The sequence below is a fragment of the Halichoerus grypus genome, chromosome 4 (genome assembly GCF_964656455.1).
Source record: "Halichoerus grypus chromosome 4, mHalGry1.hap1.1, whole genome shotgun sequence".
In the NCBI taxonomy this organism is placed as follows: domain Eukaryota; kingdom Metazoa; phylum Chordata; class Mammalia; order Carnivora; family Phocidae; genus Halichoerus; species Halichoerus grypus.
In genome coordinates, this window is record NC_135715.1 from 115,256,794 (window position 1) to 115,282,779 (window position 25,986).

The 25,986-nt window shown below is 38.7% G+C and overlaps 1 long non-coding RNA gene and 1 pseudogene across 2 annotated transcripts in view; one reads left to right on the top strand and one right to left on the bottom strand.

Moving 5' to 3' along the window:
- Positions 1-25,986, top strand: part of LOC118534842 (uncharacterized) — a 358,905-nt gene that overhangs the window by 68,571 nt on the left and 264,348 nt on the right. The window lies entirely within an intron of this gene.
- On the bottom strand, positions 8,282-8,407 carry LOC118534843 (U2 spliceosomal RNA; annotated as a pseudogene).

The window sequence follows — 25,986 nt, forward strand, 5'->3', positions numbered from 1 at the left end:
CTCTGAAGAGTTTTGATCAAGAAAGGATGCTGTACTTTGTCAGATGCTTTTTCTGCATCTATTGAGAGGATCATGTGGTTCTTGTCCTTTCTTTTATTAATGTATTGTATCACATTGATTGATTTGTGGATGTTGAACCAACCTTGCAGCCCAGGGATAAATCCCACTTGGTCGTGGTGAATAATCCTTTTAATGTACTGTTGGATCCTATTGGCTAGTATTTTGGTGAGAATTTTTGCATCCATGTTCATCAAGGATATTGGTCTGTAATTCTCCTTTTTGATGGGGTCTTTGTCTGGTTTGGGGATCAAGGTAACGGTGTCCTCATAAAACGAGTTTGGAAGTTTTCCTTCCATTTCTATTTTTCGGAACAGTTTCAGAAGAATAGGTATTAATTCTTCTTTAAATATTTGGTAGAATTCCCCTGGGAAGCCATCTGGCCCTGGGCTTTTGTTTGTTGGGAGATTTTTGATGACTGCTTCAATTTCCTTAGTGGTTATAGGTCTGTTCAGGTTTTCTATTTCTTCCTGGTTCAGTTTTGGTAGTTGATACATCTCTAGGAATGCATCCATTTCTTCCAGGTTATCTAATTTGCTGGCATAGAGTTGCTCATAATATGTTGTTATAATTGTTTGTATTTCTTTGGTGTTGGTTGTGATCTCTCCCTTTCATTCATGATTTTGTTGATTTGGGTCATTTCTCTTTTCTTTTTGATAAGTCTGGCCAGGGGTTTATCAATCTTGTTAATTTTTTCAAAGAACCAGCTCATAGTTTCGTAGATCTGTTCTACTGTTCTTTTGATTTCTATTTCATTGACTTCTGCTCTGATCTTTATTATTTCTCTTCTCCTGCTGGGTTTAGGCTTTATTTGCTGTTCTTTCTCCAGCTCCTTTAGGTGTAGAGTTAGGTTGTGTATTTGAGACCTTTCTTGTTTCTTGAGAAAGGCTTGTATTGCTATATACTTTCCTCTTAGGACTGCCTTTGCTGTATCCCAAAGATTTTGAACAGCTGTGTTTTCATTTTCATTTGTTTCCATGAATTTTTTTAATTCTTCTTTAATTTCCTGGTTGACCCATTCATTCTTTAGTAGGATGCTCTTTAGCCTCCATGTATTTGAGTTCTTTCCGACTTTCCTCTTGTGATTGAGTTCTAGTTTCAAAGCACTGTGGTCTGAAAATAGGCAGATAATGATTCCAATCTTTTAGTACCAGTTGAGACCTGATTTGTGACCTAGGATGTGGTCTATTTTGGAGAATGTTCCATGGGCACTAGAGAAGAATGTGTATTCTGTTGCTTTGGGATGGAATGTTCTGAATATATATGTGAACTCCATTTGGTCCAGTGTGTCATTTAAAGTCTTTATTTCCTTGTTGATCTTTTGCTTAGATGATCTGTCCATTTCAGTGAGGGGGCTGTTAAAGTCCCCCACTATTATCCTATTGTTGTCGATGTGTTTCTTTGCTTTTGTTACTAATTGCCTTATATAATTGGCTGCTCCCATGTTAGGGGCATAGATATTTACAATTGTTAGATCTTCTTGTTGGACAGACCCTTTAAGTATGATATAGTGTCCTTCCTCATCTCTTATTATAGTATTTGGTTTAAAATCTAATTTGTCTGATATAAGGATTGCCACCCCAGCTTTCTTTTGGTGTCCATTAGCATGGTAAATGGTTTTCCACCCCTTCACTTTCAATCTGGGGGTGTCTTTGGGTCTAAAATGAGTCTCCTGCAGACAGCATATTGATGGGTCTTGTTTTTTTATCCTATCTGATAGCCTGTGTCTTTTGATTGGGGCATTTAGCCTATTTACAGTCAGGGTAACTATTGAAAGATATGAATTTAGTGCCATTGTATTGCCTGTAAGGTGACTGTTACTGTATATTGTCTGTGTTCCTTTCTGGTGTATGTTGCTTTTAGGCTCTCTCTTTGCTTAGAGGACCCCTTTCAAGATTTCTTGTAGGGCTGGTTTCGTGTTTGCAAATTCCTTTAGTTTTTGTTTGTCCTGGAAGCTTTTTATCTCTCCTTCTATTTTCAATGACAGCCTAGCTGGATATAGTATTCTTGGCTGCATATTTTTCTCATTTAGTGCTCTGAATATATCCTGCCAGTCCTTTCTGGCCTGCCAGGTCTGTGTGGATAGGTCTGTTGCCAGTCTAATGTTTCTACCATTGTAGGTTACATATCTCTTCTCCCGAGCTGCTTTCAGGATTTTCTCTTTGTCTCTGAGACTCCTAAGTTTTACTATTAGATGTTGGGGTGTTGACCTATTTTTATTGATTTTGAGAGGGGTTCTCTGTGCTTCCTGGATTTTGATGCCTGTTTCCTTCCCCAAATTAGGGAAGTTCTCTGCTATAATTTGCTCCATTATACCTTCTGCCCCTCTCTCTCTTTCTTCTTCTTCTGGGATCCCAATTATTCTAATGTTGTTTCATCTTATGGTATTGCTTATCTCTCGAATTCTGCCCTCGTGATCCAGTAGTTGTTTATCTCTCTTTTTCTCAGCTTCTTTATTTTCCATCATTTGGTCTTCTATATCACTGATTCTCTCTTCTGCCTCATTTATCCTAGTAGTTAGAGCCTCCAGTTTTGATTGCACCTCATTAATAGCCTTTTTGATTTTGACTTGGTTAGATTTTAGTTCTTTTATTTCTCCAGAAGGGGTTTCTCTAATAACTTCCATGCTTTTTTCAAGCCCAGCTAGTATCTTTAAAATCATCATTCTGAACTCTATTTCCTACATCTTACTAATGTCCATATTGATTAAGTCCCTGGCAGTCAGTACTGCCTCTTGTTCTTTTTGTTGAGGTGATTTTTTCCATCTTGTCATTTTGTCCTGAGGAGAATAGATGAATGAGAGAACAAAATGCTAACAGGGTAACAATGTCCCCAGAAAATATACACTAAACAAATCAGAAAAGACCTGAAACTGGGGGAAAAGAAAGGGAAAGAAAGAAAAAAGAAAAATAAAAAAAAGAAAAAAGAAAAAGAAAAGATAAAAACAAAAACAAAAAAAACAAAGAAAAACAGAGTATGATCAAATATGATCAGGCTGGTGTATAGATCAATGCCACACACTAGATTTTGGGCATATTTTGGTCTGTTAGAAGAAAGTGCCTCCCAAAATTTTAAAGAAATAAAAACTTATATATGTATAAAAATAAGGGTTAATATGATGAAGGGATGGAATATGACTGTAAAGATGAAAATTATAAAAGATTTTGTAAAAGGAATTGAGAAGATAAGAAGTTGGTTGAAAAAAGAAAGAAGAGGATGTAAAAAAAAAAAAGGGAGAGAATGTGATCAGGCAGGAGACTAGAACAAAGCCATACACTAGAGATTTAGGGTATATTTTGATCTGTTAGAAGAAACTGTATCTCAAAAATTTAAAGAGAGAACAACTTATATATATATATATATATATATATATATATATATATATATATATATATATATATATATATAAATATATACCAAAAATAAGGGTAACTACTATGAAGGGGTAGAATATGACTGTAAAAATGAAAAATAAAAAATATTTTTTAAAAAAGGGATCGATAAGATGTTGGTTGAAAAAGGGAAAAAGAAAATTCAAAAAAAAAAAAAGACAGTTAAAAAAAAATTAACTTTGAAAGACTAAAGAATCATGGTAAAAAAGCCATGAATTCTATTTGCAGTATTCCCCTAGCGCTGGAGTTCTGCCGTTCTCGTTGATCGGTCAACTTGGTCTTGGCTGGCTGTTCTTGCTGATCTTCTGGGGGAGGGGCCTGTTGCCGTGGTTCCCAAATCTCTTTGCCAGAGGTGGAATTGCCCCACCCTTGCCGGTCCGGGCTAAGTCATCTGCTTGGGTTTGCTCTCTGGAGGTTTTGTTCCCTGCAAGCTTTCCGTACAGCTTTGGAGGACGAGAGTGAAAATGGCAGCCTCCCAATCTCCGCCCAGAGGAGCTGAGAAGTTGGGGCCCCACTCCTCAGTGAGCCCCCAGAGAAAAGCAGTCAATCACTCCCATCTCCCCGGTCTCCAGCTGCACTCCGTGCTCACCCGGCTTGTGACCGAACATTTCTATCTCTGGCACACGATGCCGTCTGGAGTCTCCAAATCCGGCAGATCCCTGCGGTGCGCTCCCGTGCTGTTCCTCCTGGGTGAGGAAGGGGAGTCTCCCCGGATCTGCTGCTTGTTGGGTCCCTGCTGGAGGAGCAGTGGCCCGACTGTGCCGCGGATCATGGTTTATGGCAACCCCAAGCTGAGAGCCCACTCCTCGGTTCCGTCTCTGCAGCCGGCTTCCCCACTCCAATACCTGGGAGCTCTGCCGCACTCAGGCAGCCCCGGTCTTTCTGTGATCCCGAGGGTCCTGAGACCACACTGTCCCCGCGAGGGTTCCACCCCCCCCCCCCCCCCCCCCCGCTTAGCCACTGGAGCAATGTCCCTCAGCGGAGTGGACTTCTAAAAGTTACGATTTTGTGCTCTGCTGCTCTATCACTTGCCAGAAGCGGAGGCCCCCTCTCCCGCTGTCTATCCTCCCGAATATCGCCTCGGATTCAGTTCTCCACACGTCCTACCTTCCAGAAAGTGGTCACTTTTCTGTTCAGAGAGTTGTTGCTATTCCTTTCTTTGATCTCATGTTGAGTTCGTAGGTGTTCAGAATGGTTTGATCCCTATCCAGTTGAATTCCTGGGACCAGACGAAATCCAGGTCTCCAACTCCTCTGCCGTCTTGCTCTGCACCCCCCCCCCCATTCTCTTTAGAAAATTTAGAAAACTTAACCCAGAAATTGACCCTCAACTCTATGGTCAACTAATCTTCAACAAAGCCAGAAAGAATATCCAATAGAAAAAAGACAGTCTCTTCAACAAATGGCATTGGAACATTGGACAGCCACATGCAGAAGAATGAAACTAGACCATTTTCTTATACCATACACAAAAATAGACTCAAAATGGATCAAAGACCTATATGTGAGACAGGAATCCATCGAAATCCTAGAGGAGAACACAGGCAGCAACCTGTGTGACCTTGACCGCAGCAACTTCTTGTTAGACACATCTCCAAAGCCAAGGGAAACAAAGGCAAAAACAAACTATTGGGACTTCATCAAGATAAAAAGCTTTTGCACAGCAAAGGAAACAGTCAACAAAACCAAAAGACAACCAACAGAATGGGAGAAGATATTTGCAAATGACATATCAGATAAAGGGCCAGTATCCAAAATCTGCAAAGAACTTATCAAGCTCAACACCCAAAGAAAACAAATAATCCAATCAAGAAATGGACAGAAGACATGAACAGGCATTTCTCCAAAGAAGACATCCAAATGACCAACAGACACATGAAAAAATGCTCAACATCACTTGGCATCAGTGAAATACAAATCAAAACCATAATGAGATACCACCTCTCACCAGTCAGAATGGCTAAAATTAACAAGTCAGGAAACCACAGATGTTGGCAAGGATGTGGAGAAAGGGGAACCCTCGTACACTGTTGGTGGGAATGCAAGCTGGTGCAGCCACTCTGGAAAACAGTATGAAGGTTCCTCAAAAAGTTGAAAATAGAGCTACCATATGATCCAGCAATTGCACTACTGTGTATTTACCCCAAAGATACAAATGTAGTGTTCTAAAGGGGCACCTGTACCCCAATATTTATAGCAGCAAATGTCCACAAGAGCCAAACTATGAAAAGAGCCCAAATGTCCCTCAAGAAATGAATGCATAAAGAGGATATGGTATATATACACAGTGGAGTACTACTCAGCCGTCAAAAAATGAAATCTTGCCATTTGCAATGACGTGGATGGAACTAGAGTGTATTATGCTAAGTGAAATAAGTCAATCAGAGAAAGACATGTATCATATGATCTCACTCATATATGGAATTTAAGAAACAAAACAGAGCATCATAGGGAAAGAGAGGAAAAAATAACACAAGACAAAATCAGAGAGGGAGACAAACCATAATAGACTCATAATCATAGGAAACAAACTGAGGGTTGCTGGAGGGGAGGGGATGGAGGAATGGGGTAACTGGGTGCTAGACATTAAGGAGGGCATGTGATGTAATGAGCAGTGGGTATTATATAAGACTGATGAATCACTGAACTCTACCTCTGAAACCAATAATACATTATATGTTAATTAATTGAATTTAAATAAAAACAAATAAAATTTTATACTACTAGGGCAAGGTTTGGGGGGAGATAGTAGTGATTTTTAATTACTGATTCTATTTGTTAAATTGTTATAAGTCTATTAAGTTTTTCTTTTTTTTTTTTTTTTAAATTTTTTTATTGTTATGTTAATCCCCATACATTACATCATTAGTTTTAGATATAGTGTTCCATGATTCATTGTTTGTGCATAACACCCAGTGCTCCATGCAGAACGTGCCCTCCTCAATACCCATCACCAGGCTAACCCATCCTCCCAACCCCCTCCCCTCTAGAACCCTCAGTTTGTTTTTCAGAGTCCATTGTCTCTCATGGTTCTTCTCCCCCTCCGATTTCCCCCCCTTCATTCTTCCCCTCCTGCTACATTCTTCTTCTTCTTTTTTTCTTTCTTAACATATATTGCATTATTTGTTTCAGAGGTACAGATTTGAGATTCAACAGTCTTGCACAATTCACAGCGCTTACCAGAACACGTACCCTCCCCAGTGTCCAACACCCAGTCACCCCATCCCTCCCACCCCACCCCCCACTCCAGCAACCCTCAGTTTGTTTCCTGAGATTTATTATTGAGTTAGCAATAGTTTTCCAGGTAGTTTTGAATTTTTTCTGAATTTTCAAATTTTTTAGCAGAAAATTTTTCATAGCCTTCCCTTTGTGATTTGAAAAATCTTTATCTGTTATTATCCTCCCTCTTTGATTCCTAATACTGATGTATCTTTTATCTTTTATTATTAATTAATCTTGCCAAAGGATTTATATATTTTATTATTCTTGGATATGGCAACCCCCAAAGAACCTATTCGTATGATTAAGAACCTTCTTAGATATGATGAGCTGAGACTTGACTTTAACTTCCAAAAGAGTCATAACCTCTTTGCCTATGCACAGTTTTAGGAAGTTCACAAACCCAGAGCCCCTGGAATGAAGAAGCTAGATAGTGTAAACATCATAAGGAGTGTGGCAGATCTCCCAACCCAAATTCTCTTTTGCAATGTGACCTCCCCCATCAAGGGAATGCTCCTTCATGAGGAAAGGGAATTTATTTCTTGAGTTCCTTGAATCTGGGTGAGCTCTGTGACTGCTTTGCCCAATAGAATATGGTAGAAGTGTCCCTGCGCCAGTTCCAGGTATAGCTCTTAACTGGCTTACAAGGTTGTTCTTTGCCTCTTTGAAGCTAGCCACCATGTAAGAAATGTGACTATCCTGAGACTGCTATGATACAAAAACCAAGCAACACAAAGAGAGAGAGAAAGGCCAACAAGCACCCAGGTGCCTGGCCTGTGAATGGGAAAGCCATTGTGGATGGCCAACCAAGTCAAGCTTTTATTAGATGCCTCCAACTCTAATTTTATCTAACTATAATGCATGGGAGACTCTGAGTAAGAGCTACCCATTGAAGCCCATTCAAACTACAGAAGTACCTACCATTTGCATCGACATGGATGGAACTAGAGGGTATTATGCTAGGTGAATAAGCCAAGCAGTTAAAGACAGTTATCATGTGGTTTCACTCATATGTGGAGTATTAGGAATAACACAGAGAACCATAGGGGAAGGGAGGGAAAACTGAATGGGAAGAAATCAGAGAGGAAGACAAACCATGGGAGACTCTGGACTCCGGGAAACAAACTGAGGGATACAGAATGGAGGGGGGTGGGGGGATGGGGTAATTGGGTAATACGTGTTGTGATGAGCACTGGGTGTTATATACAACTAATGAATCGTTGAACTACATCAAAAACTAATGATGTACTATATGTTGGCTAATTGAACATTAAAATAATAAAAAACTACAAAAATTTGAGCCGTAATGATTATTTGTTGTTTTAAGCTCCTAAATTTAGAGTTGTTTGATATGCAGCTATAGATACCTAGAACAAGTAGCTATTGTGAAAAATCCTCCCCCTCAGCCTTCTTCCAATGAAAAATGTCTTTAAGAGGATAAATATACGTAAGATGAACAGAGATGCCCAAATCATTAAGAGATTATTGGATGCCAGCTCTGAAGTGACACTACTCCCCAAAATACCCAGAATGCCACTGTGATACCCCACTCAGAGTGGGGTCATATGGACATTGGGTGATAAATGGAGGGCTGACCCACGTAACAGTGGGCCCAGTAAGTCTGAAATTACTGCACAGATATTTTCTGAGTTTCTTTTGTATCAGAGGTCAGTGGTGTATTATTTAAAGCTGATAAATCAAATAATACACTTGATCTTAGCCAAAAGGCCGAGAAGCGATAAATCAAATAATAGATGTAAATATATAATGCCATAAAAATGTATTACTTAAAGGTATGAAGAATATAATAATATAACCAAGATCAAAGAGAAAAGAGGACAGTTACCAAGAAATAGAAGGATAGGAATTTCTTCATCATTTGCAGTAGTAAGTAACTATTTATTAGAGAACTATATTAAACTAGTTATATGTTGTTAGATTAAAATTAAAAGCTAATACTCATGTAGTGCTTACCTGGCTCTGCTATAAATGGCTTAATCTTCACAACGATCCTTTGATGGAGGTATTATTACTTACCCTATTTAATAGATGAGGAAACTGAGTCAGAGAAAGGTTAAATATAACTAGCCCAAAGTCACACAGCAAGGATACAAATAGTTATAATGGTACCCATTACAAGAAGCCAAAAACAGACAACAAATCTGGTTGGCAGTCATGGTCTGCAGACTTATTCTTCCTTTCCTGATAATTTGGAGTTGACATCCCAGGCACACTGCACAGATCCTTGTTCATTTCTTATGGGAGGGCATGTTTCTGTGTTCATTTTCAGACTGCCCCATGTTGTGGGTGGGGACTGACTTTGGGCTGAGGGGTGGGAGTCCTGATATCCATTTTGGGAGAGAAGACAGAAGTAGCAGCTCCTTTGCTGTGTGAGTCAGAAAAACAAAGCCATGGTGACACTGAATAATGTTGAGTTTGTGGCTACACCTTCATTGCTGTTCTGTCTGCAGAAGGGGATTTTTCCCTTTCCTCTCAGAGTTTGAAAAAGCTTTATAGTCACAGTGAAGTAAACTCTTTGCTCCATACCCCTGACATTAAAATAGGAAATAATAATATACTCAGGTGCTAATCCTGGGGTTGATCTTTTAAATGTCTCTCTAATTGAAGTAAGAAGGATATTAATCCTGGGGAACATGTCATGGGTAACAAAACATTCTTGGCTTTGCAGATCACAGGATGAGTTGGTACCAGTTATAGCTTTTTTTTTTCCTAGTAGCATTCAGTGTAATGGAAGCCGAGGAACCTACCAACTCAATATGCTATTTCAACACATTCAGTCAGCCAGTAGACTTAATTTTAAGTTCATTTCTGCATGGATCATTTACAGTGTTAATTTGTGAGTTTGCATGGTGACTGCTTTTTTTTTTGTCTCTTTTGCATCACAGTTATTGGTCACAAAGTGAGTTAATTAATTTTGTCACTTAATTGTTGCTATACTTCTCTCTCTCTCTTTTTTTCCCTAAAGCAATGTCTGTTTTTTGTCATCACTTGCTGGACTAGATCAGGTCCTTCTCTTTGATTTTTTAAAGATCTTTGTGCATATAGCTGCTTTGGCAAGTCAGGAATCAAACTGACAGCCCATTGGAAAGGCATACACTGTCACAAGTCTGAAGAGGCACAGAATGGCAGTTCCCAAGCTCAAGTGCAAGGCTTGCCTCTCAGGTCTTCTTCAGCTTACTAGGTTCTTGGCTGTTGTAGGGTACTGATACCAGATAGCAGAGGGCCCGAAGTAACAAAAACAAGGCTCAGTGAGGTAATTGGGACTAAAAGAATGTTTGCCTGTCCCACAGACTTCTTTGCCAAATTTAATATAGCCTGTGAGAAACTGGGCACAGATACTTTTTGCTTTTTCCCAGTTGATTTCTCAAACTTTCATCATTATTATTTTATTTTTGCTATAGGCTTCTCTGGATTAGTGATCTGAAGAGTGGCATGAAAGTCATTTTTTTTCTCTTGTGTTATAACTTATCATGGCTCATCAAAGCAGGAAACACACCTAGAAATCCAAACTCAATGAGAGCTGAAGAAGTGAGAGTACTATTGGGTATCTTATTGGGTATACTATTGGGTATCACAAACACAGCTGCTGACCTTCAGAATGGTGAGGGGAGGTATGGCATCAGCCTGGCAATTAGATGTGTATGCAGAAAGGTAGCTGTATAGACTTGTCCTTGCCTTAATCGGGAACTCTTGGCAGCAGTTTATTCAATAGCCATTTTCTTTACTTCTTCCTTGCTACAGTAAGTTCATTTGGTTTAACAGTCTGATAGTCATGGCCAATAGGAGAGTCTGAGCCCCATCCAAATCCCAGGGACTGAATCTTGTTAAGTCTATTTCTGTCATGATGAGTCTGTGCACCTTGACAGTGATTAGTTTAGGAGTGGGATATGTGATATAATTGTGGCCAATTGGTATACTTCTGTTGGAAGGGGCTGGGGAGAAAGATGTTTTGATCTTTAGAAAAGATGCGGGAGAAAGTTGCTTTTCTGTCTCTGGTTAAATCTGGGTGAGGAGGTGATGCTGGATCTTCTGCATCTGTCCTATAATTACAAGAGGAGCTAGTTAAAGGATTAGGTGGCATGTTGAAGATAGCAGAGTAGACAAACAGAAAGAAGCTGATACCTTGAGGATGTCACCAAAGAGCCAAAATAAACATCCCCATAATCGTTCTTCTTCCCAGCTTCTTGAGACATCAGATTATAAATTCCCTGATTTTTAAAAGACTTTTGATTGGGGTCTTTTTATCTCGTAGTCAAAAATGATGCAGTACCATTGTAGATAAATTATTTATTCCATTCTTAGAATCAAATCAGAAACTTACATATGGAATCACTGGTCTGTTTTCTTGCTGTTTAACCCATTGTACAGTGGTCTAGAGATCTTCCAGTCATGGATTCCTTCAATAAATGGTTGTTGAGCCTTTACTATGAGCCAAACACTAAAGATGGCACCATGAACCAAATCAGTATTGTTCCTCCTTTCATGTAATTTATAATCTAATGGGAAGCAGAGATCCTGAACATGTGTAGTTGGAGTAAAATACCTATGGATTCAATGATGACTTTACCTGCAGCATCAGCATCTGTCTTTTCAGAATGTGTTTAGCCAAGGTGCTCACAGCCACAGCTGGAGGCCATGACAGTCTGGTCTCACTGTGATCAGATTGCTGTGGTTGCTGGACTTTGTGGAAAGGATAATAAGAGGAGACTGGCCCACAGGCACTCAGGGCTCTACAGTTTCTCCTGGCCATTTTAATAAGTTACAGTACTTCCCCTCATGTTCTGCTCTTGCCTTTTGGGTTTGTTCATTGGTAGTAAGAAAATTAAAATTAGAATGTATTAATAAAAACATATAAATGCAGTTCCTAGCAAACAGTATATAAATATAGGAATATTTACCTCTAATTATTCCTAGTTAACATTTAGGAGAGAGTGTGAGCCAGATTTTAAGGAGGTAGTGTCTTTCATTAGCCAAGCTTTTCTTTCTGAAATTTTCCCACTCATGGCCTCTTTTCTTCCATTCTGCAAATATTTATTGAGTCTTTGCTGTGCCCTGGGGATGCAATGAATAAACCAGGGTGCAAACATAAGGGTCTCCATTTCATTCTTGAAGAGCTTTATTATAAGTGAAGAGTCCAGGTTTGGGGGGCAGACAGCAGGTCTTGAATTTTGGCTCTGTCACTTATTAATTGTGAGGCCTTGAGTAAGTTGAGAGATCTGTTTGACTTCAGACTCTGTAAACAAAATTGTCAATAATTATAGTACTCATAACATAAGCATTTATGGAGATTAAATGAGATAATGCAGGTAAAGCATTTAGCTAAGTGTTTGGCGCATGGTATTGCTCAATAAATGGTAACCACACTCAGAGATCAGGCATGTGCATTAGCAGCTATGACACAAGCTAGCGAGCGGCAAGCCCAGAAGAGCTAGAGGAAGAATGCTGCCTGAATTTAGAGGAAGGAGTCTCTGGGAAGATGCTTGGGAGCCACTTAAAGGGGGAGGTGCCATTTGACCTGGGTTTTCTCAGCTTTGACTTAAAATTTGGCTTCTTTTTCTGTTTTGGTTAACTGTCAGAGCCAGTACTCTCACTTTTCAGAGGTAGATTCCATGTTGATGAGGGCTGGTAGCTCTCCTTTATCCCCTGAAAGCACCACTGACTCCAAGCAGTCAACTCCTTGAAAGCAGGCTTGATCACTGAGCAGAGATGGGAATGAGATAGGGCAATCTATCCTCACTACTAGAAATATATCCCATGTTTTTAACTTAGATTGCTGTGCTGATAGTAGGAGATCAAAAATCCTGTGATTTAGAAGAGGCTTGTGACATTGAAAACAGATATTTTTCTTTCCCAGATGTTAATTCACTGATATTTAAAAAGAGACGGTTGGGTTATGCAATATATAGGAGATCATATGGCAAGGGCTAAATGGGATATAGGACATACATACTCAGCACAGTGCTTCTAACAGAGGGGACACTGAAAAGCATCATTAAAATATTTATAATCACAGATCCTGTAATTTTTATTATATTAGTTTGCTATTGCTTCCATAAAAATTACCATAAATGTGGCACCTTAAACAATATGAATTTATTATTTTCTTATATTTTTGTGGTTAGAGGTCCAACACAATTTTCACCAGAATAAAATCACAGTGTTGACAGGCTACTGTGTTCCTTTTTGGAGATGCTAGAGGATGATCTGTTCTCTGCTTATTTGAGTTATTAGCAGAATTCAGTCCCTTCTGGTTTTAGGAGTGGAATCTCCTTTTCCTTTGGGTTTCCAGTTGAGGGCCATTCCCAGCTTCTAGAAGCTACTCCACATTCTTTGGCTCTTGACTCGCTTCCTCCATCTTTACAGCCAGCAGTGGTGGGTCAACTCCTTCTCTTGCTTGGAATCACTCTTCCTAATGTCTGTCTCTCTAACATAGCCTACATAAATCCTCTGCTTTGGAGGACTGATAGGATTGGATTGGGTCCACCCAGGTAATCCCGGATTATTTCCCTACTTCAAGGTCTGTACCCTTAATGACACGCACAATGCCCCTTTGCCACATATTCATGGGTTCTGAGTGATTAGGGAGTGGATATCTTTGGGGGGCATTATTCTGCCATTAGCACTTATCTTTTCACATTAAGGAAAGCATGTTATGAACAGATCTTTTAATTTTTTATCTTGGAGTTCCCATTCTCTACTTGATTTTCTATCCCCGGCACACCCAACATTTCAATGGATCTTTGTTTCCATGCAACAATCTTTATAGCATTCTCTCGCTTTATGCATGAATACTTTTCCTTCTCTATTTCAATTTTTTCTCTCCTCTCCCTTGAAACCAATAATTTTTACAATTACCCAATCTGTTATTACAGCTATCATTCTCAAATCTGTTATATTTAGCTTTTGTCCCTACTTTTCTATGAATTTTCTCTATTTTATCAGTGTATATATAGCTTCTGCATCCTGTGTTCTTAGAATTGTTATTTTAAGGCTTTAGAGAACTGGATTAAGAGAAAGAAGAGAATGCAATAATTTGAGAAATGTTCTGCTTGCTTTCTAGCAATATAGTTTCTTTTTTTATTTTCATTATAATTTTTATTAGATTTTTAATTACAAAATTAATGCATACCAATTCTAACAACTGATGCAATATTAAATGAATAATAAATAATAACTACTCCTTAACCCCAGCTAATCTCACACCTAGTTAATGAAAGTTCACAATTTATGTATCCTGTGTATCTTTCTATTCCTTTCTCTATGCTCATATAATGGTATGCAAATACACAGAGCCTTTTCATTCTCATTTGTTATAATGGGTTGAATGGTGTTCCTTCAAAATTCTTATGTTGAAGTCCTAACCCCCAGTAACTCAGAATCTGACCTTATTTGGAAATAGAGTCATTGCAGATGTAATAGTTAAGAGGAGATCACTAGAGTGGTGTCCAATATGACTGGTGTCTTTATAAAAAGCAGAAATTTGGGCACAGAGACATGTACACAGGGAGAATGCTATATGAAGGGGAAGGCAGAGATTAGGGTGATGCTTCTATAAGCCAAGAAATACCAAAGATGGCAGCAAACAACCAGAAGCTAGGCAAGAGTCATGGAACAGATTCTCTCACAGCTCTCAGAAGGAATCACACCTGCCAACACCTTGGTCTTGGACTTCCAGTATCCAGAACTAGGAGACAATAAATTTCTCTTGTTTAAGTCACTCAGTTTGTGCTACTTTGTTATAGCAGCCCTAGCAAACTAATACATCTGCTTCACAAATGTGGGATCATATTGTACAAATTATCTTATGACATGCTTTGTTTACTTAACATGTCAAGAACATCTCTTTAGGTAATGTATTTTATTTATTTATTTTTTTAAAGATTTTATCTATTTATTTGACAGAGAGAGAGACAGCGAGAGAGGGAACACAAGCAGGGGGAGTGGGAGAGGGAGAAGCAGGCTTCCCGCAGAGCAGGGAGCCCGATGCGGGGCTCGATCCCAGGACCCTGGGATCATGACCTGAGCTGAAGGCAGACGCTTAACGACTGAGCCACCCAGGCACCCCTAGGTAATGTATTTTAAACAAGAGTGTTTTCATGCTGTGGCAGCATATGGAATGTAAGACTGGAGCTGCTCAAGGCCCCTTTCTTCCGGTCAGGATTGGGTCTGGGAAACAGTAGAAGTCATGTAATAGCTCCAGTTACAAGGAATGGACAATGTGGCTGCTGGCATGGCAGGCAGGAACTCAGAGTAGTCTCTTAGAGTTTTATTCATGCAGTCCCTTGATGCACCAGCATAGAATTTGACTTAATGAGGAAAAAAAAAACCCTTTACACAACATGTGCATGTGTTATACCACAACATAAGCACTGGCTGAACTGGTAGGTCCCTATTATATTTTTAAGGAAAAACAAAATCAAACAAATAACCAAACACCTGTGAAGACTTTAGTAGCTTTGATATTCTAGGAATTCCCCTGACTTTTGACCACTTCAAGTAAACCCAGCCCACCATGGTGAGAATGCGATGCACCAGAAGGAGAAGGTGCAATAAATAGTCTCTTCAGCAGAGGGATTTTTGACTGGGGTACTAAAACTTGATCCAAGTGGCTGAGGCATTTATATTTGTGAATATTTTCAGGATAGGTGTGGGTGTGCAAGGATTAGAGGTGGGGGGATGTGGTGTACTCCCAGGGGAAATGGTAATATCTGTGATTGGTAACTTCCATGGTTTCTAAATAATGGTCAAATTTTGAATGAATTCTAGGCCACAACACATAGAACACTGCTCTCAGGGCATTTATATGCATTCTAGGTCCAGCCTTCCAGAAGTTTTAAGAGTTCATACAACAAGTTTACATGCCAGGAATTCTCTACATATTCATGCCATTCTTGGAGTGATTTATCCGTGAAACAAAGCAGCAATGGAAAACTAGGCAGATACGGCTTCCTTTTAAGGTCACTGGTGCAAAGCAGAGTACACTGTGTGTGAAGATTGAAATAGGAAGGTTTATTTAGGGAGGAAACATTATGGTTATTTTGCTAGTCTATCAGGTAATACTTTGTTTTGCCCAAAAATGGTAGGAATTTGGTTCTATTGAATTATTAGCAAAATAGGAGTATATCTAAGAATATTCACAGTATGAGTTACATTCTTAAGTTGACTGTTCAGTTATTTTGACATTTATGCCAACTCTATGTCCTTTTCAGCTTTAAGTTTATCTTTTAGATTTTTCTGAGTATAGCTTTAGATCACAATAATCACTTCATGAACAGAATGGGCCCATTACTAGTCAATATTCTGTTTAAAATATTTAAGGATATCTTCTAAATAGTGGTATATAACTCCTGTGATGATATATACTTGGCCACATGACAGAATAAAATGAAATTAGGTGATTGTATTTAATTAAATCAAGCTATAGGTTCAAAATAAAACAAAAGGTGATACTTTTATTTCTTTTTTTATTTCTTCAGGGTATTGTGTGTAGAGGATAATTTATTATATGTGCCTTCAGACTGATGCTTGTGGCTTCTGAACTATATATAGATCTGGTTTTCTGTAGGGAAAGGGAGAAGGGTGATTGCCTTAATAGGAGAATAGTGCCAAGAGGTTAAGGGAACATGGGTGTGTCTATGCCTGAGCCAAACTCCATCTTTTTCTGATCTAAAGGTTTTCAGAACCTAGGTTTATATTAATTTTCTTTCTTTTCTTTCTTTTATCATCAACTTATAACAATGGGAAAACAGAAGATAAGTAATAATTTGTTCAATGTTAGAGTAATCCTTATTTTGTTTCCAAAATTATCTAACTGTATAATTTTTATTTCTTAGCTCACTTAACCCATGGAGATGTTATTTCATGAACAGCTTTAAGGAAATTTAAGGAAGGTTTTAGAGTAAGTATAATTTCAAGGAACCATTTTAAGCATTTTGCATAGTGCATAGAGTTTGAGAGTGGCACGTGAGCCACAAATTCAGACTTTGGACTTACTAAATATTTGCTGTGATATGGGACAAACCCTGAAAGAAAATTCTTTCTGTAACTAAATATAGATAAAGGCACTATGAAACCAAGTGTATGAGTGCAATTGTGTGAAAGAAACTGAAGGACTCCTGTTTTGCCTTAGAAGATAATGAGAGAACCCATTGATATAAATCTGTAGACAGAAAATTTAAGACTGCCACATTATTCAAAAAAAAAAAAAACCCAAAAACCTGCCACATTATTCAACCTTCCATTTTCCTAGAATATTTTATTTCCTTTACCTGATCTGTAAATGTGGAATGAGGATGGAGTAGGGACAAGTGCCAAGGAGGAGAGGTACTTAGGTTTCATTATTTCTAAGATTAATGATATTCTCTACTTTTGCTTTATATTAAATACATTACATCTTTTTTTAAAAAAAAGAATATTTGGGGGAGTGTAACACCCTAGTAAATAAGAGCTTTCTCTTCCTACATCCGTGTGTATTAGTTAATATAGGCTAATGGCTATAACAAACAGCCCCGATGTTTAGATGATTTAATATAATAGAAGCTCGTCTTTCTTTTGTTTCATAGTCCAGTGTAGATCAATGTAGGGCTTTGCACTCGGGGACACTTGGGGACCCAGGCTCATTCCCTTATGTGGTTTTACCATCTTGTTCTTCTCGTCTTTCAGTTGCACATATGGGAAAGAGAGAACGTGGAGAAGGCATATCTCTACCTTTAACTACATTGTCCCAGAGGTGATGCATATCACTTCTATTTATATTTCATTGGCTGGAACTCAGTTCATTGATTCCATCTAACCACAGGGTGGCTAGAAAATTTAGCCTGGTGGTGGGGCCAGAAGAAGAAATCTCCGTGCCACAATGTGCAATAATTTTCAAATAAGTGTGAAGAAATAAAATGGGTTTAATCCTAAAAACAATATAAAATATATTTAATATTTGGATTCTTACAGTGCTTATTGTTGTGAACACCAAGTCTGTCCATACCATAGATTCATTCATTTATTTATTCAACAAGTATTTATGGAGTGCCCACTATGTGCCATTTTGCTAGACACTGGTGTACAGTGGTGAGCCAGATAACCACAATCCCTGCATTCATCAAGTTAACAGTTCAGTGGTAAAATTAATGATGATATACTAGTAGATGATTGTCATTCCCTAAGGGCGTGGGGTGTTGTTTTTATTCAGAGTTGGGTTTCAGCAGAGTCCATCATTTTATACCCTTTGATATATTTTTTAAATGAAGATGCTTTTATTCCATTCCTTTTATACTCCTACCAGGAAGATAAAAAAAAATGTTCTTATTTTGCAATTTGGGTCTCTCCTCCCACAAAACTACCTCCATGGTGAGTAACTCAAACTGTTGGGACAGCCTAATAGAGGTTCTGGCAGAGAAGTGGTGAGAACAAAGCCTGTTTGGGAATGGACAGGTTGGCCTCTCACCCGGACAGGCTCTCAGAAACCTCATGTGGCCGGATCTGCCCTGGATACACCCAGCCACAAATTCTTTAGGTGAGATCTTCTCAGGGAATGCCCCAGCATGAGAAAGGATTCAAGGGCATTTTTTTCCCCACAGCCTGTTACTGTGGTATATGATTTCATTGTCAGCACATGAAAGGCTATATATCAGGCCAGTTAAATACACAAGTTTGGAAGTATCCTAGTGATTCAAGTTATCTGGTGCCTTTTCTTTTGGGAGGCATACAGATATGAGAAGGCATCCTTATGGAATTAGTCATAAGGAAAAGATTGCCATTTCTTATAGACTCTGGCTCCCTGGAGCTGAGGAGATTGAGGGTGAGGGTGGGGACACCTGTCATCTTGAGTTCAAAATTAATCCAAGAGCTATAGGTCTCATTTGATGCTACTTGATCTCCTAGCAGCCTTGGGGGCAAAATTGAAATCTGTGGAGATTGCTAGAGGATCTTCTCCCCAGGACCAAATGAGAATCTAAATTTATAGTAATCCTTTAAGATGAAAAATAATCCCAAGGGACTTTGATCTCTCTCTCTCTCTCTCTCTCTCTCTCTCTCTCCCTCCCTGTACAATTGTAACCACCTTGAAATTTAAAAATCTTGAATATTTCTTGAATATTAAGAATTCAGTAACCCCAAATTTAGCTGATGTTCACAGCTAACACTGAGTTCAAGCAAAATAACCAAACCTTAGGGGGAAAAAACGCCTCTGCACAAATGACCTCAGAATGGTTGCTCATTCCCCTTTTTTCTAGAAGAGAAGCCAGAAGTGATTGAAACTATCGTCAAACTATTAACATTTCATCAAGAGCTTTGTCTTCCCTGACATGGGAAATATCATTTATGAAAAGAAGCCAGTCTCTAAGGAATGGGATAGACTGTGAAATATTAAAGATGATAAGACTATGTCTGATATGAATTGAAACATTTTTGAGATACATCTCATCTCAAGAGAAATAATTTCTTTGTCACTTCTAGAGTTGCAGCTCACTTTTATTACACTTATGGATACACACACACACACACACACACACACACACACACACTGTATTTATTTAAGTGGTGGAAATGGAAAACTCAGTACCTGGGGTGTTTGAAAGATGTTTCCAGTGAAAAATTTAAATGTCTTAGATATTTCTTAGGTATTTTAAGGAAAATCAATCATGTGATAAAGTGTTTCATACTGTAATAATATAATGGTTGTCAACTTGAAACTACTATTGTCAGAAATTAAATGATAAAACTTTTCCATTGGAATTTTTCTGTTGCCACAAGGGATTCCCCATTTTATATTTGTGAAGAGCAGCTCTTTTTTTAAAAATATATTTTATTTTATTATGTTATGTTAGTCACCATACATTACATCATTAGTTTTTGATGTAGTGTTCCATCGTTCATTGTTTGCGTATAACACCCAGTGCTCCATCCAGTATGTGCAGAGCAGCTCTTTTTGAAATTTAAAGTCAAATTCAGAATAAAGCCCTTCTGAGAGTGAACAGACTAAATGTTATTTGGGATAAATATAGTTGCTGTTCTTGTTCAAACATAAAATATTAAAATGTATGTTTGCCCAATATTTCTGGGCTCCTGAAGTTGTGAGTTTTACTCAGACATATAGACCATCATCATCATCATCAATTGGGCAACAAAAGAGAAAAAAATAGAGGAGGGCAGTGAGAGGGCTTGTTATTTTTTGTGTTCTTAACTTTTTCTTTAGCAAAATTGACTCCTCTTTGGCTTCTTGAATGGTTTCTCATTTTTGGAGGCACTCATTTTATTATTTTAAGCTTATTTACAAAATTTTGTTACTTAGATAGCTTTTAGGGAGTTGTTTGTTATCATTATTCTTATTAGGTAAGTATTTTTTGTGCCTCTTTAGAAGATAATTCATAGAGAAAGAATTCTGATATATTCTGTGGTGTATGTATGTATGTATGTAGTGTGTGTGTATATTCATGATATCATGTGTGGGTAATTTCCATGGGTTAAAACCTAGAAGTGGAAAATTTAACTTTTATTTATTGATGTTTAATATCTGCCAGGTGGATAACTAAATCTTCTGAATTATTAACTTTTCTATGTAAAAGTATTTATCAAAGATGATAGAACTTTTTCTCAAATGTTCCAATATGCAAGCTTTCTGCTTAGCTGGTTAGTCATCTGAAAATATAGTCAGGTCATCTATCATAAACCCTGCTGGTAGGCCTGAATATGAAAGTTGTCCTTCCATCTGGCACTCTTGTGCCCTCAGACTCAGATAGGATTATCCATTTCCCTCTTGAAGGAGGCAATGCAGTGGGGCCTGAAAATAATGGTGAAGACTTGGTTTTGAGAATTGCATCAACAATTTTAGAAAATTCATTTATTATCTTGATTTTTGGTCACTTAATCTGTTTTTAGTCTTCTCATAAACCGTGGTTAATGATAACCCACTTTTATCATGAAAAAATGAAAATAAAGGTGGTAAAACTACTTTCTTATAAAGTTCTCAAGAGATGCTAGGTGTTATTTTTTGTTTTGGAATTTAAAATCACATGTTCCACTTGCCATGTTCTTCAGTTCCTATTTATTCACTCAGCAGAGATATATTGATACAAGTGTCAGATCCTGGGCAGGTACTGGGGTATGGTGGTGACTTCCTACTTAGAGCTAATAGTCCAGTGGGAAATCTGACTTTAAAGAGATATACTAATAAGTATGTAATCATGCGTGGTCATAAAAGCTGGAGTAGAAGAGTACTTGTTTTTAGGAGAGGGTATAGTGGAGATTTAATTTGGATTGTAGGCCAGGGAATGCCTGTTTGAAGAATTGATAACCCATTTGATATTAGATTATAAGGAAAATCGGGGCAGGTAAAGAGCAGGTTAATAGGTCTTCAAGAAGAGGAAATAGCATGTGCTGTTACTGTAGGTAGAAAGAAGTCTAGCATCCTGAAGGAATTGAGTGATGGCCAGTATGGCTGTAGGGTAGTGAATTGGGGGTGGGGTGGGGCTGAATAATGGAGGATGATAAGGCTGGAAGGGCAGGCATGGACTACACCACAATAATGTTTTGGGATTTATTTTAAATTTGGTTGGTAGGCCATTAAATTGTCTGGAGTCGGTGAGTGGCATGAGCTGATTTGATTAAAGAGTGTAAACCCAAAATAATAAGCCATCTCATTAGCCACACCTGTAATACCTTTATCCAATAATTCTTATAATAATATAGGTACTCATCATCATAAACACTGAAACAATTTATAAAAATACACAAAGGAAGGCAAAATTCATTGTGGATCCCATCATTCAGAGATCACTCTTAACATTTAGACAGACTTTCTTTCACACCATATGCAGACATGTTTACAGTTTTTTGTTCAGCAGATAAACTATATTGTTTTTTTCCTCCATTGATTTTAATAAACACTCAACATATTGTGGTCATTTTTCTATACCAGCAGTAATGTGCATCAATATGCTTGATGGATGCTTAGTTGTCCATTCTGGTGAATTATACTAATTGGCTTAATCAATTCCCTATTGAGTTTTAACTGTTTCTGATTTTTTTGCTAACATACTGATGTGGTAGGGCAATCCTTATTCATCTTCATACGTAGATATATTTCATGTATGTGATTATCTCATTAAAGTAAATGTTGAAAAGGGAAAATGCTAGTTAAAGAATTTGTACATTTTATGTTTTTGTGTATATTGCCAGTCATCTGGAATTTCCCTTAGAGAATCATGTAAAGAAGAATAAGAATTTTTTTCCCTAAATCAATAGCCAGTTGTCTTATTCACTGAAAAACTGGATGGGCAACACGAACACCAGTTTTACTCTTTGCAAACTTAAGATTGGTTTTTCTTACTCGTTTATCTGTGTACCTGTCCATTTCTCTTACTGAACTATAAACTCCCTTTTAGTGGTAGTAATGTCTGCTTTGGGCCATGCCAAGTTCCTGTCCCAGTTTGCCTATTTACTAGCTGCAAGACCAAAGACAATAAGCAGTTACAGTGGCTGTAATTTGTCTGTAAAATACTTTAGGAAGGACAATAAATGTGTGAGTGTAAATTAGTTTTAATCCATGCCTAGTTAACATTGAAGTATCCTAATCCAGATTACATACCTGGAGGGTGCTTCGTTAGCATTTGAAAGACTCTAATCAGGACTTCACTTTCTGAAGGCTGTGGGTCCAAACCTTCAGCTACTGCTATCTCAATCTTCATTTGAGGGTTTTCAATGAACATAAGAACTGCTGGAAATTATATTTCATTGGTGAAATGTGCAGTGTACCAGATATGCAATTTCTTTGTACCAAACAGTACACACTTGCTTTCTTTGTACCACACAGTAACCTGGAATGAGATCATGGGGGAGAAGTCCCACAGTCTTTCAGATATTTACTAGGGAGAATCTGCTAGTTGTACAGGCCAGTTCCTACTAGGAATGCCCTGTAGGTCACTTTTTTTCACTCTTTTTATAAAAATGTTCAGCCAGGGGACTTCTAGTGGCTTATAACTACTGGGCCCCTTTGGGCAGCCTCTGGGCTGCATTGAAGTTAGTCACAAAACTTTGACCATGCCCCTACTCTTCTCAAAATACTAAACTCACACCAAAAATAATAGCAGGTAGTGAAAATATTACTACGGTTTTTCGTGGGGAGGTGCAGAGATTGCCAGATCACAAAGCTTAAGAAAACTTAACTTTACACTTCTTTGTTCTCTCTCCCCAGTCTCATCCTATCACCCCTCAAGTTTTCCATTTACTATTTCTTTTCTTTCAATTTTCCCACTTTTTAAAAAAATTTTTATTTATTTATTTATTTGAGAGAGAGAGAGAGAGCACATGAGAGGGGGAGGGCCAGAGGGAGAAGCAGACTCCCCACTGAGCAGGGAGCCCGATGCGGGACTCGATCCCGGGACTCCAGGATCATGACCTGAGCCGAAGGCAGTCGCTTAACCAACTGAGCCACCCAGGCGCCCAACTGAGCCACCCAGGCGCCCTCAATTTTCCCACTTTTATAAGGCTTTTAAAGTCCCATTTATTTATAGTCCACACCCTTGCAGCACAACAAAATTATTGCTCATATATGTCCCTTGGCACTATAGAGCTTTTCCTGTTATAGAGGGGGAGATTGGATCCATTCCATTTATAAACTCTGAGGATGGTGCATTCCTCACCCAGGGCGTGTTTTCCCTAGAATTCTGCTTTGTGACTGCTTGGCCCACCACAATGCTCACTTATGTTGCCTCCACACATCTCTGAGCAGCTAAAGCCTTTTAGCAGTGTTGAAACAGAGTAAGGCTTTTTACCCCTGTACTGCAGGGGTGAGTCCCGGGGAGAGGAAGTATTTCCCAGAGCATATTTGAGTCTGCATTTCATTTCCTTTAGAGTGGTGTCAGCAAATAATACCAAGTGTGAAAAAGACATTCTGGATCATGTTTACAGGGCCCTTGGATGTACTTACTGTTTTAGAGGTCTGAGCTTAACTATTGTTAAAATCTTTTGATTAGCACGCAGAGGCTATGCCACGTTAGGCCTGCCCTAGTGCTGGTCTAGAAAGAGCTGACCGAGAGCTCCGAATGCTCCCTCTGTGACTCCTGTGGTATGCTTTAACACTTCAGCTTCCACGTTTCACATGCATGCTGTTCACAGTAAGTTTTCAGTGCTTCTCATACAGTGCCTTATGGTTTGCATTTTAATTATGATCACTACCTTTTTTGACCACTTAGGTTATTTTTGATCCTCTTAATCCTTCAGGGTGGATAGTATATAACATGGAGAGGCAGTATTGTCTAGTGGTAAGGGTATAGGGAGATAACTGATTTGGCCACTAGCCAACTCTGTACATTTTGGTAATTACAACCCCCTTCTAGATCTTAGTTGCCTCACTTGCAAAATGAATACAACAACAATACTTATAGGATGGCTGTGAAATACAGATGAGAGAATATATATGAATGTCTGGTAAGTAATTTAATAAATATTAGTTATCCTTCTCATCATCCAAGATTATAGAGTTTGAAAGCGGAGAACCTGGGATTCAAAACTAGACTTAACTTTAAAGTTTATGAATGATTATGTTTTAAAACAAAGGTAACAGGTAATCAGGGCTCACATTTATACTGAGTTCTAAAAATACTTGTTCGGTACTGTTCTAAGTACTCATACATATTAACTGCCTTTTTTTTTTTTTCCTTGTACAAGTCATCCTTTATTGGGTGTTAATTCTCAATTAGGATATGAAAGGATTCAAGGGTGCCAGGGAAAGGTCATGGTCAGGAACACAGAATGTGCCTCCAAAGTGGGCCCACTTCAGTGGTACTTGTGTAGCCCCTCATGTTTGAGTTCCTTGTAACTACAACAGTAGCTGCCAGCACCATAGAAATCCCAGCAATGTCCCCTTTCTTCACATTGACATACTTGTTGTAATACAGGTAGTAACCTCTTTGAAACAGTCCAGCAGTGCCTTTAGGGGCAAAATCCTGCATCAGTATCCATCTTGGCAGATCTCCTAGTTGGACATCCAGGAGCTTCTTCTCCTTCCCTGGTATGGATGATGCCATCTTGGAGCCCTGGGTGTCCCATATTAACTTCTTTTATAGTCATGTCAACCCTACCTATGATACTATTACCATTATCCACATTTGAAGATAGAGAAACTGAGGGCCAGAGAGGTTAAGATGCCTGGTGACAATAGTGAACCCACCATCTACAGGTTCTTAGCCTCTATGCAGTGCTATCAATTACTATGTACCCCTTCTCTGAATGTTCTTCCCATTCTGTGCCCTGACACTTTATTGTTCAGAAGTTTCTCCTAAGTATTTATGGCTTCAATCCAGTGTAGTGAAGGTTCCAGTGTGAGAGTCTAAGCCAAATAAGCAAAGCTGGTGGGGAGGGTGTGCCAGGATCCTCTTGGCAAACAGAAAGAAAAGACCTCGAATAGCCAGAGGAATGTTGAAAAAGAAAAGCAAAGCTGGCAGCATCACAATTCTGGACTTCAAGCTCTATTACAAAGCTGTCATCATCAAGACAGTATGGTACTGGCACAAAAACAGACACAAAAATCAATGGAACAGAATAGAGCCCAGAAATGGACCCTCAACTCTATGGTCAACTAATCTTCGACAAAGCAGGAAAGAATGTCCATTGAAAAAAGACAATCTCTTCAACAAATGGTGTTGAAAGACAGTCTCTTCAACAAATGGTGTTGGGAAAATTGGACAGCCACATGCAGAAGAATGAAACTGGACCATTTCCTTACAGCACACACACAAATAGGCTCAAAATGGTTGAAAGACCTCAGTGTGAGACAGGAGTCCATCAAAATCCTAAAGGAGAACACAGGCAGCAACCTCTTCGACCTCAGCCACAGCAACTTCTTCCTAGAAACATCACCAAAGGCAAGGGCAGCAAGGGCAAAAATGAACTATTGGGACCTCATCAAGATAAAAAGCTTTTGCACAGCAAAAGAAACAGTCAACAAAACCAAAAGACAACCGACAGAATGGGAGAAGATATTTGCAAATGACATATCAGATAAAGGGCTAGTATCCAGAATCTGTAAAGAACTTCTTAAACTCAACACCCAAAGAACAAATGATCCAATCAAGAAATGGGCAGAAGACATGAACAGACATTTTTCCAAAGAAGACATCCAAATGGCCAACAGACACATGAAAAAGTGCTCAACATCACTCGGCATCAGGGAAATCCAAATCAAAACCTCAACGAGATATCACCTCACACCAGTCAGAATGGCTAAAATGAACAAGTCAGGAAACGACAGATGTTGGCGGGGATGCGGAGAAAAGGGAACCCTCCTACACTGTTGGTGGGAATGC